We start from the raw sequence: 18,567 nt of genomic DNA, 5'->3' as shown, positions 1-18,567 counted from the left end.
AGGATTTCAGGCTGTGTTCAGTTTACATTGAAATCTGCAACAGAAAATCCTGCGCATCAAATCTGCGCAGAATACTGTACGTGTGAACAGACCATTAAAGATAAAATCGTATGAACTAGATGGATGTAAAAAATCATGACCTTGTCTTCGAGAAATAGAAATGGTTTGGAATGATCTTCTGCCTGCATACTCCTATGTGCCCACTAGGTGTCACTAGAGCACTCTATTATTTCTTTATAAGGAAAATACTGTCAATGTTCTTACAATTGGCCTGATCATTTCATTTGGCTGCAAGTTACGTGTCTTTATAAGCTCCCCACATCCTGCTCTCTGCACAGTCTGTCTGTAGTCAAATGTAGAAGAGATCCTGAGGCCAATGCATACAGCTCCTAGAGCACATGTATGGGTGTGTTATATAGGAGCACTGACCATACAACTCAGAGGAGGAAGAAGATGCCCCTTGAAGTGTAATGTGACCTGCATCCCCCGCCTGACATGGCTGCAGGACAGAACCTTGTGTTTGGAAAGAAAATATTCTCTTTGATGCCTGCTCATACCAAGGAGCCTCAGCACAAGGAGACATCCAAACAAGGAGCTGAAGATTCCTCCCCTGCCTCCTGTGCTGCTCATCTGACCTGGTAAGAATGTATCTGGCACTTTATTGCAGTGTTTTCCAACCAGGGTGCCTCCAGCTGTTGCAAAACGACAACTCCCAGCATGCCCGGACAGCCTTCGGCTGTCCGGGCATGCTGGGAGTTGTCGTTTTGCAACAGCTGGAGGCACCCTGGTTGGAAAACACTGGTCTATTGTATAGACAAGTACATATACTGCTACAATGTCTACACAGATTGTGTACAAATATGACACTTTGTAACTGTAAATATTTTTGTTATATATTTATGCAATCGATAACGGTAAAGAATGTAACCATGGTCGGTCGATCTGTCCAGACGCTGCTTTTTCCTGCCTGCGGGAGGCGAAGAGTGAATCGACCCTTAATCTGACGCCTTATTGACTCTTTATTGACTCTCATTTACGGAATGGGACACGCAAAGACGTTGCGTCGATTTGTCCGGTGACGTTACCTAAGACAAACCGAGAATCAATTTTGCCAAATACAGACCTTGCAGCGTCAGTCCGCAATGAATATAAAACTACGGAATGTGTATTTTCATTTTGCACGTCAGGAAGAGTTGTAAGTAGACTTTCCTTTCGATTTAGTCTACCCTGTATTTAAAGGGGTACTCCAGTGAAAACATTTTTATTTATTTAATTTTTTAATCAACTGGAGCCAGAAAGTTAAACAGATTTGTAAATGACTTCTCTTCAAAAAAACCTTAATCCTTCCATTACTTATCAGCTTCTGTATGCTACAGAGGAAGTTCTTTTCTTTTTGAATATCTTTTCTGTCTGACCCCAGTGCTCTCTGCTGACACCTCTGGCCGTGTAAGGAACTGTCCAGAGGATGAGAGGTTTGCTATGGGGATTTGTTCCTGCTCTGGACAGTTCCTGACATGGACAGAGGTGTCAACAGGGAGCACTGTGGTCAGACCGGAAAGAAATTCAAAAAGAAAAGAACTTCCTCTGTAGTATTTAGCAGCTGATAAGTACTGAAAGGATTCAGATTTTTAAATAGAAGTAATTTACAAATCTGCATCACTTTCTGGCACCAGTTGTTTAAAAAAAATTATTTTCCACCGGAGTACCCCTTTAAATGCTTTAAATGCAGTGTAGTTTGTTGCCCCCCTCTCCTCCCCCAGTACAAAGTATCTGGGCCACACACTTCAGCTCTCCTAACCTACATAAGGGTTAATAAAAGAGAATAATTATGGGGGGGGGGGGGATATATACAGGGCTCAACTCCTGCAGGAACGCATGGGAGTTCCTGCACTTTTTTCACAGCAGGAACCTCGTTCCCATAAGCAGCAGCCCAGCCCTTGAGTGGAACTCTTGAGAGAGTTCCCACACTTTTTTTCCCATAAGTTGACCCCTGAATATATATATATATATATATATATATATATATATACACACACACACACATGTAATAGATATAAATATATCTATGAAATGCATGAGTAAGGCCGGGTGCCACCGGCCGAAACGCGTCACCACCATGGTGAGGTCCGCACCTGCCTGTGCTGCGGCGGGTCAATGCTGGATGAGCTGACTCCACCTTCTCTCGCTATATAAATATATGTATGTAATCTACATATAAAAAAAACTCAACATATGTATATTTGTATATATGTTCCAGCATAAGTTCCGAATGGCTGGAGATATTTTGATGAAACATGGTACATATGTTACTTATATGTCCACTAAAAATAGAGCAGAGTTGAATCAACCTTAACCCACCCCCTTATGCTAGGGTTGGGAGTTTTAGTATGAAGTTAAATTCAAGTCTATAGGACTTCCGGTACATTGGCATCTCCTGAGCGTGTTATTCTCGGGCTGCAGAGATTGCCCGGGACTTTTTAACATCCTGCCGCATAGCCGGCAGGGAGGTGCCAAGAATAGTTATTGTGAAGGACGGGATATGAGGAAGGAAGATGAGGATGAGAAATGAGGATGGAATATGAGGTTGGGATATGAAGAAGGGATAAGAGGACGATATATGAGGAGGTGGTCTGAGGAAGCGCCGAAGGTCAGGCGCGAAATGGCTATTACCAGGACCTGACCCGGCATCCTGCTGCTGGAGTTTTTCTGCACCCCGAATAAAGAAGTTTGCACGACATCATAACCGTGAGCGCCTTCTGGTACTCTCTTTTGTTTGCTTTAATCTTATCTACGCTACAAAGTGCCGATCACCGTATTTATTTGGTGATCTTTATAGTAGTTCATCATATAAGTTTTAAAAGTAATCCCATGTGAGTATCCCAAGTTGGTAATATATGAAAAGATGTCCATACGGTATATATAAGAAGGGTTTACATTTTTTTGGAGCAAGTATTTGAACACGTGGTCTGATGGAGCAGACTTCATATACAATTGTTTTTAGTATCGATTATGTAATGATTATCGCTATGATTGTGAAATGGCTCAAATTGGTAACACTTATCTTTAACACTAGGGGAATCACTAGGGCTTATAAACCTCAGAGGTACATAAACTGCGTAACTCACAGTGTTACGCTATTTTGTTGACTCCAAGTCAATGGAAGATATGCAAATGACTTAGAACAGCTGGTTTGTCTGTTTTTTGGGTTCCCAACCACCTCCAGCAGCCATAAAACAGGCTGGATGGGGCCCTTGATCTTAAGATTGGTGCAGGTTCCAGAGGTGAGACCCACATGTACTGCGTTCACGTCTTGTGTCTTGGACTCTTAATTCAATAAACAGGACTTCTACATTCTTCATGCTTCTTATCGGGGAAATACATGGCATATCCTGTCGATATGCCATAAATGTCCCAGATGGGAATGACTATTTAAAGGAGTACTCCGGGATTTAAAAATTGTGTTTCAGACTGCCAGCAGTAAAAAAATAAAGGGATACATACCTGCCGCCGCTCCCGCGGTGCCTCCAGTAACCTGTTTCGGCCTCCGCCGCGATCTTCTTCCTGGCTGCCAGTGGTCGGTGAGTCATACTGCACTCAGCCAATCACCAGCCTCAGCAAAGTCCCGCCTTGGCCGGCGATAGGCTGAGCAGCAGTGTGACATTTTACGGCACTGGTCTTCTTCCTGGTACCGGGATGGAATATGTTACACTGCCGCTTAGCCTATCGCCGGCTGAGGCAGGACTTTGCTGAGGCCGGTGATTGGCTGAGTGCAGTATGACTCACCGACCACTGGCAACCAGGAAGAAGATCGTGGTGGAGACCAAAACAGGTTACCAGAGGCATCGGGGGAGTGGTGGCAGGTATGTCCTTTTGTTTTTTTTACTGCCGGCAGTATGAAACACAATTTTTACATCCCGGAGTACTCCTTTAAGGTTTAACCTCCTAATCGATCTGTGACGTAGTCTCTAATTCTAATCTGATTCCACTGATCAATGTAGAATCTAAACCAGTTATGTTTAATGATTTAAATTTACTTAAGTATCTACCACAGTTATCTCACGTCTGTGACTATAGGGCTATGTTCACACAATGGAATTTCCGTGTGAAATTCCGAGGAAGAATTCCATAGCAGCAGCGTCCCATTGATTTCAATGGGATTCTGCTGCACTGTGCACACTGTGGAATTTCTGTAGTGGATGTTTCCCAATTCCGGAGTCCTCAGAAAGAATAGGCTGACGCCCCCTGACGAAGCACAGCGAAACGTACGTTGGGGTAGGAGGAGGCAGGTGTGTGGCTGCATTGCAGGAGGATCTTATGGTTTTTTCACTTCTACCTTTTATGTTATTTCTGTCCACTTTATTTTCATCTCTGGACATGTTTTGGTTTTTCACTGATACACCTTTTATTCTTTATACTTGATTGTATACTCTGTGGTTTGCATTCAGTGATTACCTATTTACATCTGCATCTTGTTGTATACCTGCATTTCCCTGTATTCCATGAATTTGTGCCATACATCTTGTCTGCCCCCATCTTCTGTGGCTGTTATCGTAGTGCCTTGATTTTATTTTTTTCCTTATTTGTATGTGTACTTTATACATATGTGTTTAATAAAGTTATTGATATTTTACATGATCTGGTTCTAATTTGTTGGTATTGACATTTGCTAGTGGACCAGCCGTGGCTTTTCACCCTTGTTGCTGTTTCTGTATGAGTTGTATCATTCTGTCGTCGTTGTGTGGTGAGGGTGGGATGAAAGGTTAGATGTTATTACCCTAGGAGCAGATTGCATTAACCCCTTGTGTTCGTGATGCCAGGGTGAGGTTATCCTCTACACCACCCGCTGATTCCTGGGCTAGGCACTGGGCAAATAATCACTCCGATGCAAAGTTACGGAACAATGGCAGCTTTACTGAGGCAGACAAATGTTATAGTCTTTACAGCTCAGTTAGGCCCAAGGAGATGACCAGTGACTTAGGAGACTTGCAGGCTCGCTGGGACTTGTAGTGGACTTGGACTGAATTATGCAGACCCCACTTTAGCAGGCTTGACTGACTTGACTATTACTGACTAGACTTAAAGGGGTACTCTGCCACTAGACATCTTATCCCCTATTGGGGATAAGATGTCAAATCGCTGGGGTCCCACCGCTGGGGACCCCCGGGATCTCGGCTGCAGGACCCACCTGTTGCGGCTTGGAGTGCTGGAGGCTCTCATCCTAAAACCGCGGTGACGTGAGATCGTGACGTCATGACTCCGCCCCCTTGTGACATCATGCCCCGCCCCCTCAATGCAAGTCTATGGGAGGGGGCGTGACGGCCGAAGCCTCCAGCGTTTCCGGAAGCAGGTGGGTCCTGCAGCCGAGATCCCGGGGGTCCCCAGCGGCGGGACCCCCGTGATCTGACATCTTATCCCCAATAGGGGATAAGATGTCTAGGGGCGGAGTATCCCTTTAACCCCTGTGGTTGCTTACCAGGCTTTGAGTTTCACCTGAAGGGGCACTTGGTGATGGAAGCGCGGCTGCGTGACTAGGCCTTTGTCTCCCTTAGGACACCAGACAACTCTCAGGTCTTGACTGAATCAACTGACTTCAGAAAGGTAAACAGATTTGTAAATTACTTCTATTAAAAAAATCTTAATCCTTTCAGTACTTATGAGCTGCTGAAGTTGAGTTGTTCTTTTCTGTCTAAGTGCTCTCTGATGACACCTGTCTCGGGAACCGCCCAGTTTAGAAGCAAATCCCCATAGAAAACCTCTTCTACTCTGTGCAGTTCCCGAGACAAGCAGAGATGTCAGCAGAGAGCACTGTTGCCAGACAGAAAACAACAACTCAACTTCAGCAGCTGATAATTATTGAAAGGATTAAGATTTTTTAATAGAAGTACCGTATTTTTCGCCGTATAAGACGCACTTTTTCTTTCCCAAAACTGGGGGGAAAAAGTCGGTGCGTCTTATACGGCGAATACACCCCTATCGCGGCGGTCCCTGCGGCCATCAACGGCCGGGACCCGCGGCTAATACAGGACATCACTGATCGCGGTGATGCCCTGTATTAACCCTTCAGACGCGGCGATAAAAGCTGACCGCTGCGTCTGAAGGGAAAGTGACACTAACCTGGCTGTTCAGTCGGGCTGTTCGGGAACGCCGCGATTTCACCGCAGCAGTCCCGAACAGCCCGACTGACTAGCCGGGTTAGTGCTTACAGGACACCGGGAGGGACCTTACCTGCCTCCTCGGTGTCTTCTCCGTTCAGGGATCCCCTGTATGGCCGACGCTCTCCTTCCTCGTCATCACGTCGTCGCGTACGTGCGTCGGCGTGCGTAACGACGTGATGGCGGCGACGGAGAGCGAGGATATCCGGCCGGCAGCAGAGACGTTCTGGAGCGACGGGGACACGGCGACAGCGATGGAGTGACATCCAGGGCAGTGGTGACGGGTCCGGAGCGGCGGGGACACGTGAGTATTACCTCCTATGCAGTGGTCTTCAATCTGCGGACCTCCAGATGTTGCAAAACTACAACTCCCAGCATGCCCGGACAGCCAACGGCTGTCCGGGCATGCTGGGAGTTGTAGTTTTGCAACATCTGGAGGTCCGCAGGTTGAAGACCACTATTGGGTTCAAAATCTTTATTTTTTTCGATTTTGCCCCTAAAAATTGGGTGCGTCTTATACGCCGGTGCGTCCTATAGGGCGAAAAATACGGTAATTTACAAATCTGGTTAACTTTCTGGAGCCAGTTGATATATATATATATATATATATATATATATATATATATATAAAGTTTTTTTTTCCTGGAATACCCCTTTAAAGGCATATGAACATTAGAAAGAGAAATGAATAAATAACATAGGACACTGTTAACCATTTAGGATACACATAAAGTCCGCCACACAGTACAGAAAAGGTACAGGAGGGCGAATCCTGTACTGGGCTTGATAAACTTCAACCGCTCGGTAATAAAGCGTCCCTGCAGATTGTTAGAAAATGTTTACAGCGACGAGTCCCATTCATAGAGGAATCCTATGGCGTAAACCGCCGGTGGCAGTGCCAACTGTGCCGCCGTCGCTGCGACTTGATGAAGTGACCGCCTGCCTTCTATTTACTTACAGCAGCGTGAAAAGAGATGCTACACAGTATATTCAGCAGAGAGAATAATGGGAGCAGTCATCTGTGTTTGCCTCTACTATAAAGCGCTTTGTGTGTACATCTGAGCTTTGGCGCTGGCGACACGTTCACCCTGCCCCTCCATGGTACTGAGCAGATGATCTATGTTTCCCATGGGTGTTAAATGAGATTTCTGAGACCAGGAGACAGACACACAGGCAGGATGGAGAGGAAGGAGGGAGAGAAAGAGGAGTGGTTCTGCCATCAGGCCTGCAGCTGCCACAGATACCGCTCCCAGCTATGTCGCCCCTTCGGGAGACATGGGATTTGCTTCAGAGTTTAGACGGAACGTTCCCAAATTGGTCCTTGGGAGTGCGGATGCGGCTGTGTTGCTAGGAGACGGGGACAAGAAATATCCTCTTCCTTCTTAAGTATCCAGGTAAGTAGAATGCACCTGATCCGTGACTGCAGTGTAGGGCGGACTGGAGAGGACATGACACACGTCCTGTGCAGAAGCCACCGGAGAGAACCTCCGGCGTCTCACCGCAGCCGGGACCTCAGTCATGAATTATTGAGCAGATGGAACGTGTGACAGGATAATGCAGAGATGCAGTCAAGGGCACCGCTGGTGTGAAGGACATTGCTGGGGCAGGTGATGCTCTTAGACACAGAGGGAAAAAAATATATTAAAATGACTGAATATATTTATCCTTCTCTTCTGCTGCAGCAGGTGCTGACCTGAATATTCCTGAGTGATTGGGTTACGGTCTGTAGTTAGTTTTGTGGCCTCTCTCTCTCTCGCAAAACCTGTCGGACTCGTTATCTCTTGTGGTTTGTGGACGTAGACATCAGGATGAATACTGAGCAGAAAGTCATGGACTATTGCAGTGGTCTTCAACCTGCGGACCTCCAGATGTTGCAAAACTACAACTCCCAGCATGCCCGGACAGCCGTTGGCTGTCCGGGCATGCTGGGAGTTGTAGTTTTGCAACATCTGGAGGTCTGCAGGTTGAAGACCACTGGACTATTGGAAGTATGCTGGGAGTTGGAGTTTTGCAACATCTGGAGGTCCGCAGGTTGAAGACCACTGGACTATTGGAAGTATGTTGGGAGTTGTAGTTTTGCAACATCTGGAGGTCCGCAGGTTGAAGACCACTGGACTATTGGAAGTATGCTGGGAGTTGGAGTTTTGCAACATCTGGAGGTCCGCAGGTTGAAGACCACTGGACTATTGGAATGTGGAGGTGGGGGGGGGGGGGGTCGTCACCTGCAAACAGGTACAGAGTACACAAGTTTACTATAGACGTGAGATGGACACAAGCCACCAGTCACCTGACAGTATTTTTTTGGGAGGATTATCAGATGCATATACGTTTTCTGGTACCCAATGATGGTCACTAGAGATGAGCGAACTTACAGTAAATTCGATTCGTCACAAACTTCTCGGCTCGGCAGTTAATGACTTTTCCTGCATAAATTAGTTCAGCCTTCAGGTGCTCCCGTGGGCTGGAAAAGGTGGATACAGTCCAATGAGACTCTTTCCTAGGAATGTATCCACCTTTTCCAGCCCACCGGAGCACCTGAAGGCTAAACTAATTTACGCAGGATAAGTCATCAACTGCCGAGCCGAGAAGTTCGTGACAAATCGAATTTACTGTAAGTTCGCTCATCTCTAATGGTCACATGTTGGACATTCATAGCGTAAATGTTACATCATAACTTTCTGCTTGTCGAGAAATCCAAAACTGCAATTTGTTTTCTTCAACATAATCTATCGGAGTAAAGTATGTGATCAATAATTATTGGTCTTGCGGGAGAGGAAAAGCAACGCTCGTCAGGAGACTGGAAAAGCTGTGTGGCACACATATTGCATGCCATCCAGCTTTCCCGGTTTCCTGAAGCCCCAGCAGTGATAGGCAGCTCCTTCTCCCTGCACTGCTCATAGCAGCAGTGCTGCCATGCCCTCTCCCCCCACTGATGTCTTCTCTCCTCTCTCACTCTCCTGTCAGCCCACAATAACCCCCTCCCCCCCCCCCCTCCTGCTCCCGCACTAAGTAATGTGATCAGGAGATGAACTGGAAGTCCTATAGACTTGCATGGGACTTCAGGTAATCTCCTGATTGCGTTACTCTCGGGCTGCGGAGATTGCCCGGGAGTTTTAAAAATCCCATCGTCACGATAAAGTATGATTTAACCGTCCGGACTTCTCTGTTTTACTCTCATGCTGTGGAGATTGTTAGTATCAGGACATTCAAAACTCGATCTTTATTTGACATATAAAAAAGATATATACCAAGTTTAATTAAAACATCTCCAGTCATTTGGAAGCTATGCAGGAATATGCATATACACATACTGTATATGAACACATGCTGAGTTTTATTATTTTTATATCTATATAGAATACAAAGTCAAGAATGGATTTTAAAAGAGAAAGCTCAGTCTTTCTTTTGTACATGTCCTCCATTTATGATCCGTTTCTGGCTTTGTATTTAATCATTTTCATAAAAAATGTGAACGTATGATAGAGGGAAAAAGGTTTTACCATCAATACAGATGGGAATTCTTTACTGTAGGGGCCCTATTAATGTAGAGGCCCTATTACATGGGGTGATTATTAGTGTTGGGCGCAAATATTCGCATTTAGAATTAATATTGTTAATTAGAATATTGTGAATATATTCCCTATATATTCGAAATTGCGAATATTCGCTTTTTTCCCGATATGCGCATATGTGAATATTCGCATTTTCCTTCTTTTCACCTGTGGGCCAATTAGAATGATGTAAATACACTTGTCAGAGATTATCAACAACATCCCTAACAACCAATAGTAAAGTTGCCCACCCCCGCACTGTTTTCTTCCGCTTATATGCAAATATTCACAAATGCGAAAATGCGAATATAACGAATACGCGAAATTCGCGAATATAGGACGAATATTCGTCTATATATTCGTAAAAATATCGCGAATTCGAATATTGGCAATGCCGCTCATCACTAGTGATTATTGAACAGGCCAATACCGCCCTGTGCCATTAGGGCATTAGTCAGCTGATGAACAATGAAACGCTCGTTCATCGGATGATCGATTCATTTTGACCGGCTAAAAAATCATCAGCGGTCAACTGCACATCTTCCCACACCTCCCCTTGGTTACCAAGGCATCTATTACCTGGACGACCTGTCCTCAACTCATTGATATGACTAGTGATGGTGTAATACCTCATTTCCCCTGTGGTGGCACTGCAGGGAAATTGAACACTTACTTCCAGATTTCTCCAGTATTTTTCTCCAAAATCTTCTAGGAAAAAAAGTTGTAATGTTTCATTTCTGCCATATTACTGTACAGTAGCAATATGGAGGTACCACACAGTGACTATGATTCCATAATGAAGCCATAGACACTTAGGGGCCCTGTGCATAGAGCTTCGGTCTTAAAAACAGTGTTAGGGTGCATTAACACTACGTTGTGGCATCCGGCTGCTGGATCCAGCGGGGAAATTTTAAAACCATCTGCTGCCTATCCCCGCAGGACCCGCACCGCATCCCATTCATTTAAATGAGCTGGAGTCAGATTTTCGGCTCATTCTTGCACCATATCCGGCTTTGTTTCCGGACTGAAAACCCTGGTAAGCTGCGATTTTCAGTCCGGCAATTAAACTTATACGGTGCAAAAATAAGCCAACCGGAGTCACACTCTGACTCCAGCCAGCTCATTTACATGAATGGGATGTGGCGCAAGTCCCACCGGATCCGGTAGTCGTATGCCCAAAATGTAGTGTGAATGCACCCTTACTGAAAAATGACTGCTGGTAAACACTTATTGCACAGAAATAGCATAATAGTTTGATCAGAAGCCCAATGTTTGAAGAAATGGAGTGGGGGGGGGGGGGGATAAATGCTAAACCCACTTGTGACGTCAAGGCTCCGCCCCGCGTGATGTCACGCTCCGCCCCCTCAATGCAAGCCTATGGGAGGGGGCATGGCAGCTGGACCTTTGGATAGGGGATAAGATGCCTGATCGCGGGGTCCCGCCGCTGTGGACTCTCGTGATCTTGCACGCCGCCCCCCGTTTAAAAACAGTCCCTGGAGCGTGTTCGCTCCGGGTCTGAGTACTGTCGATCACGGGGCCGAAGTGTTGTGACGTCAAGTCTCCGCCCCGTGTGATGTCACGCTCCGCCCCCCTCAATGCAAGCCTATGGGAGGGGGCATGGCAGCTGGTCCTTTGGATAGGGGATAAGATGCCTGATCGCGGGGGTCCCGCCGCTGTGGACCCTCGTGATCTTGCACGCCGCACCCCGTTTAAAATCAGTCCCCTGAGCGTGTTCGCTCCGGGTCTGATTACTGTCGATCACGGGGCCGGAGCGTTGTGACGTCAAGGCTCCGCCCCGTACGATGTCACGCTCCGCCCCCCCCCCTCAATGCAGGCCTACGGGAGGGGGCGTGGCAACTGGACCTTTGGATAGGGGATAAGATGTCTAACAAGCCATGAGGTTTTTCAATGGGTTAAAAGATCTCTTCACTCCTTTATGTCATAGAAAATGGAAAGATCAACCCAAACACTTTGACAGGTGTCCCTGTGACGTTTCACCTGATACATCATGAAATGAAAGGTGACAGATAAGTAAATCTTTTCTAAGCTGTTCAGACATAATATAATCTTTTCAACCAAAATGTCAGAAAATTGGAAAAAAAATACAACTCGGGAAAATCTTATCTGATTCTCTCGATCGATCATAGGAAAGGATTAGATAAGTGACTGTGCCGTAGTATAAGATATTGTGTATTGACAGCAGTTGGTGATGGGGCAGAGGTGTGAAAGCTTCAGGCGGCTTTCTACATTGTTTTCATAACATTTATGACATATTTAGCAATTAGGTTTGTACTTTTCGAATCAATTTGCAAACGTTTCCTGGAATTCTCGTTATCGCTGCTGTATGTTCAATTATTTATAGAACACCAAGAGGATGTGTATTTGGAATGATGAATGATCTGCAACATGAGTTCACTGACAATAGAAACTTTTCAGAAACTCCGGAAGCTTCTGGTTTCTTTGTTTTCTCTGTTTTGCTCATTTATTGATATTATGATAATTCCTATGCATGTCGTTTTATTGTACTTGGGAATAGACGCGCAGTGTAGGCGGCTATCAGAATTCAGACCTTGCGACCGCAACTACAGTGAATTTCGGGGCTTTAGCAGTAAGTACAGTGGTCCCTCAAGTTACAATATTAATCGGTTCTGGGACGACCATTGTATGTTGAAACCATTGTATGTTGAGACCAGAACTCTATGGAAAAAACCTGGTAATTGGTTCTGAAGTCACCAAAATGTCATCCGAAAATCGGAAAAAGTGAGGATTAAAGATAAATAAGTAGATAACTAATATAGATAAAGCAAATACTTCCATATAAAAGAAAGAAAGATCTGCTGGGAGCTGTAATCACTGTCTATGTCAGTGTTTCCCAAGCAGAGTGCCTCCAGATGTTGCAAAACTACAAATCCCAGCATGCCCGGACAGCCTTCGGCTGTCCGGGCATGCTGGGAGTTGTAGTTTTGCAACAGCTGGAGGCACCCTCTTTGGGAAACACTGGTCTATGTAGAGGACAGGAGCTTCTTCAGGGTCCTGTACAGTACACACAATGTCCTAAAAAACACCTGGTGTCCAAAGGAGCAGCTAACACTGGCACAGGTAAAGAGTACAGAACATATAATACCCCCCTGTACTGTAGGGGGTGCTACCAGACCCCAGTCAGTGCATACACTTCAGTAATACAGGTAAAGAGTACAGAACATGTAATACCTCCCTGTACTGTAGGGGGCGCTACCGGACACCAGTCAGTGCATACACTTCAGTAATACAGGTAAAGAGTACAGAACATGTAATACCTCCCTGTACTGTAGGGGGCGCTACCAGACACCAGTCAGTGCATACACTTCAGTAATACAGGTAAAGAGTACAGAACATGTAATACCTCCCTGTACCGTAGGGGGCGCTACCAGACACCAGTAAGTGCATACACTTCAGTAATACAGGTAAAGAGTACAGAACATGTAATACCTCCCTGTACTGTAGGGGGTGCTACCAGACTCCAGTCAGTGCATACACTTCAGTAATACAGGTAAAGAGTACAGAACATGTAATACCTCCCTGTACTGTAGGGGGCACTACCGGACACCAGTCAGTGCATACACTTCAGTAATACAGGTAAAGAGTACAGAACATGTAATACCTCCCTGTACTGTAGGGGGTGCTACCAGACACCAGTCAGTGCATGCACTTCAGTAATACAGGTAAAGAGTACAGAACATGTAATACCTCCCTGTACTGTAGGGGGTGTTACCAGACACCAGTCAGTGCATGCACTTCAGTAATACAGGAAAAGAGTACAGAACATGTAATACCTCCCTGTACTGTATGGAGTGTTACCAGACACCAGTCAGTGCATGCACTTCAGTAATACAGGAAAAGAGTACAGAACATGTAATACCTCCCTGTACTGTAGGGGGTGTTACCAGACACCAGTCAGTGCATGCACTTCAGTAATACAGGAAAAGAGTACAGAACATGTAATACCTCCCTGTACTGTAGGCGGTGCTACCAGACACCAGTGAGTGCATGCACTTTAGGAATACGGGGTTTTACCAGTGAAATGCCCATTCTGATTGGTTGGGTCTTCCAGCCATTGACACCTTTTGCAGATTCTATAGCATTGTATGTTGAGTCTGGTTTCAAGTTACAATAGTCCAGAAAAGACCATTGTATGTTGAAACTATTGTATGTTGAGGCCATTGTAAGTTGAGGGATCATTGTAATTAGTTCGGAAGCTCCCAAAATGTCATCCAAAAATAATAAAAAGTGAGGATTAAAGAAAAATAAGTAGATAACTAATACAGATAAAGCAAATCCTTACATATAAAAGTAAGAAAGATCTGCTGGGAGCTGTAATCACTGTCTATGTAGAGGACAGGAGCTTCTTCAGGGTCCTGTACAGTACACAGTGTTCCAAAAAAGTAAAATGGAGCCGCCCTCACCTGGTGTCCAAAAGAGCAGCTAACCCTGGTACAGGTAAAGAGTAGTACAGAACAGGTGATACATCCCTGTATTGTAGGAGGCGCTACCAGACACCTGTCAGTGCATACACTTCAGTAATACAGGGGTTTTACCAGTGAATGCCCATTCTGATTGGTTGGTTCTTCCACACATTTCACACATTTGGACTGTCCACAACATTGTATGTTGAGAATGGATTCAAGTTACAATGGTCCAGAAAAGACCATTGTATGTTGAAACTGTGGTAACCTAAGACCATTGTAAGTTGAGGAACCACTGTACTGGTGAAGTATATAAAAAAAAATCTGGTTTTGCCAAGTGGTACTAGGCTGGGGGACACACTACTGCCAAACAGCCGAAATGTGTGGACTGAGCTGAGGCAAAAAAAAAAGTTTAGCTTTTGTCTTTGTAGCTTTTTGATATACTTGGGGGGTTGAGGAATTTATCAAGGGTCTTTGTGTAGCTTTTGGGAAAAAATGATGACAAATGTTTGAGCAAATTTTCCAACTTTCACTGTGTTTTGTGCAAAATTTAGAGCATTTGTTGCATGTGCAAGATCTCTATGGCCCAGATTTATCAAAGAATGTCTACAGTAAAGCTAATTTCCTATGTTTATTTGGGTGGTGGGTTTGACTAGCGGGCATCTTATTTATCAAGAAGGTGCAGTAAGATGATTAATTTTGCGCAGCTCTGCTGTGGTGGGAAAAGTTCTACCACATACACTTTTTCTAGACGCTTGTGAGGGAGGGAAGAAGACACTTTCCCGGGTCCTGAATTTGGCAGGTTAGGTGTTTTTACTTACATTCACAGAGTTACTTGCATTTTAGATGCTACAATCAAATTTGATTGCGATGTTTAAGGGGTTAAAGCCGGGCATCACCGTGATCGGTGATGTCTGGCATTAGAGATGGGTCTTGGTGGCAGATAGCAGCCAGGACCACCCAGCTATGACCTGCGCGGTCCACCACCCGGACCACCAGCTATGACCGAGTGTCATAGAAGGGGAGTGGGAAGCTGCCGTCCACAAGAGGTTAAAGGTTGAATTGTGGAAGGTAGAAGTTATTCTCACGACTTCTGGTAGAAGGTGTATCTTTGCGCCTAAAAAAGTACCTTTGCGCACAAAATAGCAACTTTTGACAAATGCAAATGATAAATACGTGACCACTGCATGGTCAAAAAGAAAAAAAAGGGAAAAAGAGTGAAACAAAATCAAAACACGCATGAAAGTCGCTAAATATGCTACTTGCGCCCGAACTGCGCTAAAACCTAGACAAAAAAAATGCTCTAAAAACAATGATAAATCTCCCCCTATGTGCTGTCTGTAAATAGGAACATTCTTGTCTACATGAAGGGACAGAAAACTGTCTGGAACTGTTAGCGACACTGTTTTTTTTCTCCAGTAAACTACTGGATCCACTATGGACCCCATTCAAGATTTGTCAAGACAGGGGGGGTATGTATCCATAATGGTGTAGCAATGTGTGATTTTATGTATGTTTTTTTGCGTCCAATGGAGCATATTTGCGCCAAAATTATCAATTGTCGTACACAAGTTTATAATTTTGGCACAAATGTAGCCCTACAAAAGGCGCAGACCCCAGAATTCCAGGCAGTAGATCTGACTTCGGGACGTCCTATTGTTGTAGCTATTTTCTCTGTCACTTTATTCATGGTGTAGATTTGCGCCTAAATGAAGGTATTTGCGCCTAATCTTGCGCCAAATCAAAAAGTCGCAATTAATGAATTCCAGACCAAAGAATGATTGTAACTGAAATCACGACTAACAAAGTGAAATCAGTGATTTTGTTCTAAACCATTTGGCGCAAACATTTGTCGCTAAAAATGACATAAAGGAAAAATTGCGACAAATCCCAGACAAAAAAAAACAGGGTACAAAGCTTCATACATACCCCCCAGTGTCAGTTGTGTGACCCGTTATGGGGCCATTCGGCATGAAAATAAAAAAAACAAGAGGCAAATGTAAATGTAGCCTAAGGGGTAAGGTCCGATGGTTATTATCAGTTCCCAGCACAAGTTACTGCAGTCCCAAAACCGTGATTTGCCCTGTTAAAATTGGGATGTTTGGTCACCCTGAGACCCATAACACTGAAAGCCATGTGGTTTACGTCCGGTCCCATACAAATTTCTCAGAGGGTCTTGGTTAGATAATGTAAGTTATTTTTCGTATCCACATCTCTATAGTTGACTCTTTGTTTATTGTATAAAGAAAGTTCTGCAACTTTATAATGCACCATTCTTCATCAATTCCTAATGGTATGGAAGGGCTCGGTTTTTGTCATTAAAGGGGTACTCCGCTGCAACCATCATGTCATCAGGACTGTGAAATAATAACGGTTCCTATTTAAAGGGGTGCTCCGCTGCTCAGCGTTTGGAACAAACTGTTCCGAACGCTGGAGCCGGAAGCTCGTGACGCCATAGTCCCGCTCTCTCATGACATCATGACCAGCCCCCTCAATGCAAGTCTATGGGAGGGGGCGTGACGGCTGTCACGCCCCCTCCCATAGACTTGCATTGAGAGGGCGGGGTGTGATGGCATAAGGGGGCGGGGCTGTGACGTCACACGCTTCCGGCATCGGCTCCAGCGTTCGGAAGTTTGTTCCAAACGCTGAGCAGCGGAGCACCCCTTTAAATAGGAACCGTTATTATTTCACAGTCCTGATGACGTGATGGTTGTACAGCTGCACAATGGTGGGGTGTTTATGAAGCCTTTTAACCCTTTTTTTTTTCAGTGTAAATTTGGCGCAAAATTTTGGCGCAGTGAGTTTTTGCACCTTTTTTTGCGCTTTTTTTTGTTTACGCGCATTCCTGTGTTTGGCTGTTGTATGTGTGCTTGAGTCGGGTTTTTGCAGTGGTCAGGAATTTATGAAAATGCGACTTTTTAAAAAGGTGCAAAAATGGAGCAAACCCTTTAAAAAGGCGCAAATCGTCTCCATAAAAAAGTGGCATAGAAAACACACATTACAAATATTTGTTGAAATTACTCATTAATATAAGCAGATCACCTTGTTATTTTATATATATATATATATATATATATATATATATATATAGTATCCAAAATGAACAGGGCGGCACTCCAGCGATCCGTTATAGAGTGATCTTTATTCACCCAAAATGTGTAGCGACGTTTCAACCCACTCATTGAGGTCTTTTTCAAGCATATGTATATATATATATATATATATATATATATATATCTTTATTTTATATATATATATATATATATATACAATGTATATTATACAGTATATACATTATTTTTATATATATATATATATATATATATATATATATTTCTTTATTTTTTATTTTTCCTATAAAAAATATAACTAACAAAATTTTTACTTTGTTTCATTTTTTTTTATTTGAAAAAATATTTCAATATGGTTAGGATGGACATGTTTAAAAGTCTGGATATTTGGTGCAATTAAGTTTAAAAACCATACTTGTTTACATGTTTATCCAAATTATTACTTTAAAATTAAATTACTACGTTTTTACGGAAGCAAATGCATGAGCAGGTCCACCAATCACATCCCACCACCACATGTAGGGACACGCCCCCTTTCCCTTATCGGATTTATAACCCTGTGAGCTAATAAAAAGATGTAAAGTGAAATGTAAAATGAAGGACATTCACAATGAAGCTACTAAAAATCCCTGCAGTAACACACAAGGAATCCCCTCTGAAAGAGCTTCCCTGAAACTATCACCTGAAAGGAGGGTAAATTCATACATATGACAGTCATTTCTGAAATTGTACCAAATTTATAGCCCGACTTGCGCCTTTTTGTAAATTTGGTGCAGTGAGTTAAAAAGCCACCCATCAAAAAAAGGAGTAAAAAAAACACATACCACGGCCATTATTCGTAAATACCGCCCAATGTGTTACGAGACTGAGCTCCAGTAACTGGACTGTATCATGTGGATGGGGAAAAAGTTCTCATTTAGTGTATAGAGGCAGAAGCAGCTAAGAAAAATGTATACACACAGTATATTGCAAAATTGGAGAAATTTTTATTATAAAATCAATTGCTGACCCCTGTTTATCGATGGTGTGGCGATCAGCTGCTATTGCTTGGGGAGAGCCGCCAACTAGAAATCATGTTCAACTAAGCAATAAGGGAGAACTGCTGCGCAAATCTTTTACCTTTTCCTGTGCCCAGGCTGCAAAAACTTAAAAAAAACTAACTTTAAAGGGGGTATTAGGGCTTTATACATCTTATCCCCTATCCAAAGGATAGGGGATAAGATATATAATCACAAGGGTCCCGCTGCTGATGACCCCCCGATCTTGGTGCAGCCCCTGGCATTCTGTGCCTGGCGCTGCCTCCTAGACAGGGACGTGACGTCACGGCCACGCCCCCTAGTGATGTCACACC

The 18,567-nt window shown here is 44.1% G+C and overlaps 1 protein-coding gene across 2 annotated transcripts in view; it reads left to right on the top strand.

The window, feature by feature from the left end:
* The first annotated feature begins 325 nt into the window (after positions 1 to 325).
* The window catches only part of RELL2 (RELT like 2), a 91,195-nt gene continuing 72,953 nt past the window's right edge, over positions 326 to 18,567 (top strand). The window contains exon 1 of one of the 2 annotated variants that reach the window (XM_056517083.1): positions 326 to 638. The gene's annotated coding sequence lies outside the window, so the exon portion shown is untranslated. Of the gene's footprint in view, positions 639 to 7,255; positions 7,547 to 18,567 lie in introns of those variants that run through there. The other variant, XM_056517084.1, reaches the window with a different exon arrangement.

The sequence above is a fragment of the Hyla sarda genome, chromosome 4 (assembly GCF_029499605.1).
Source record: "Hyla sarda isolate aHylSar1 chromosome 4, aHylSar1.hap1, whole genome shotgun sequence".
Classification (NCBI taxonomy): Eukaryota; Metazoa; Chordata; class Amphibia; order Anura; family Hylidae; genus Hyla; species Hyla sarda.
This window is presented reverse-complemented; position numbering and strand designations above follow the sequence as displayed.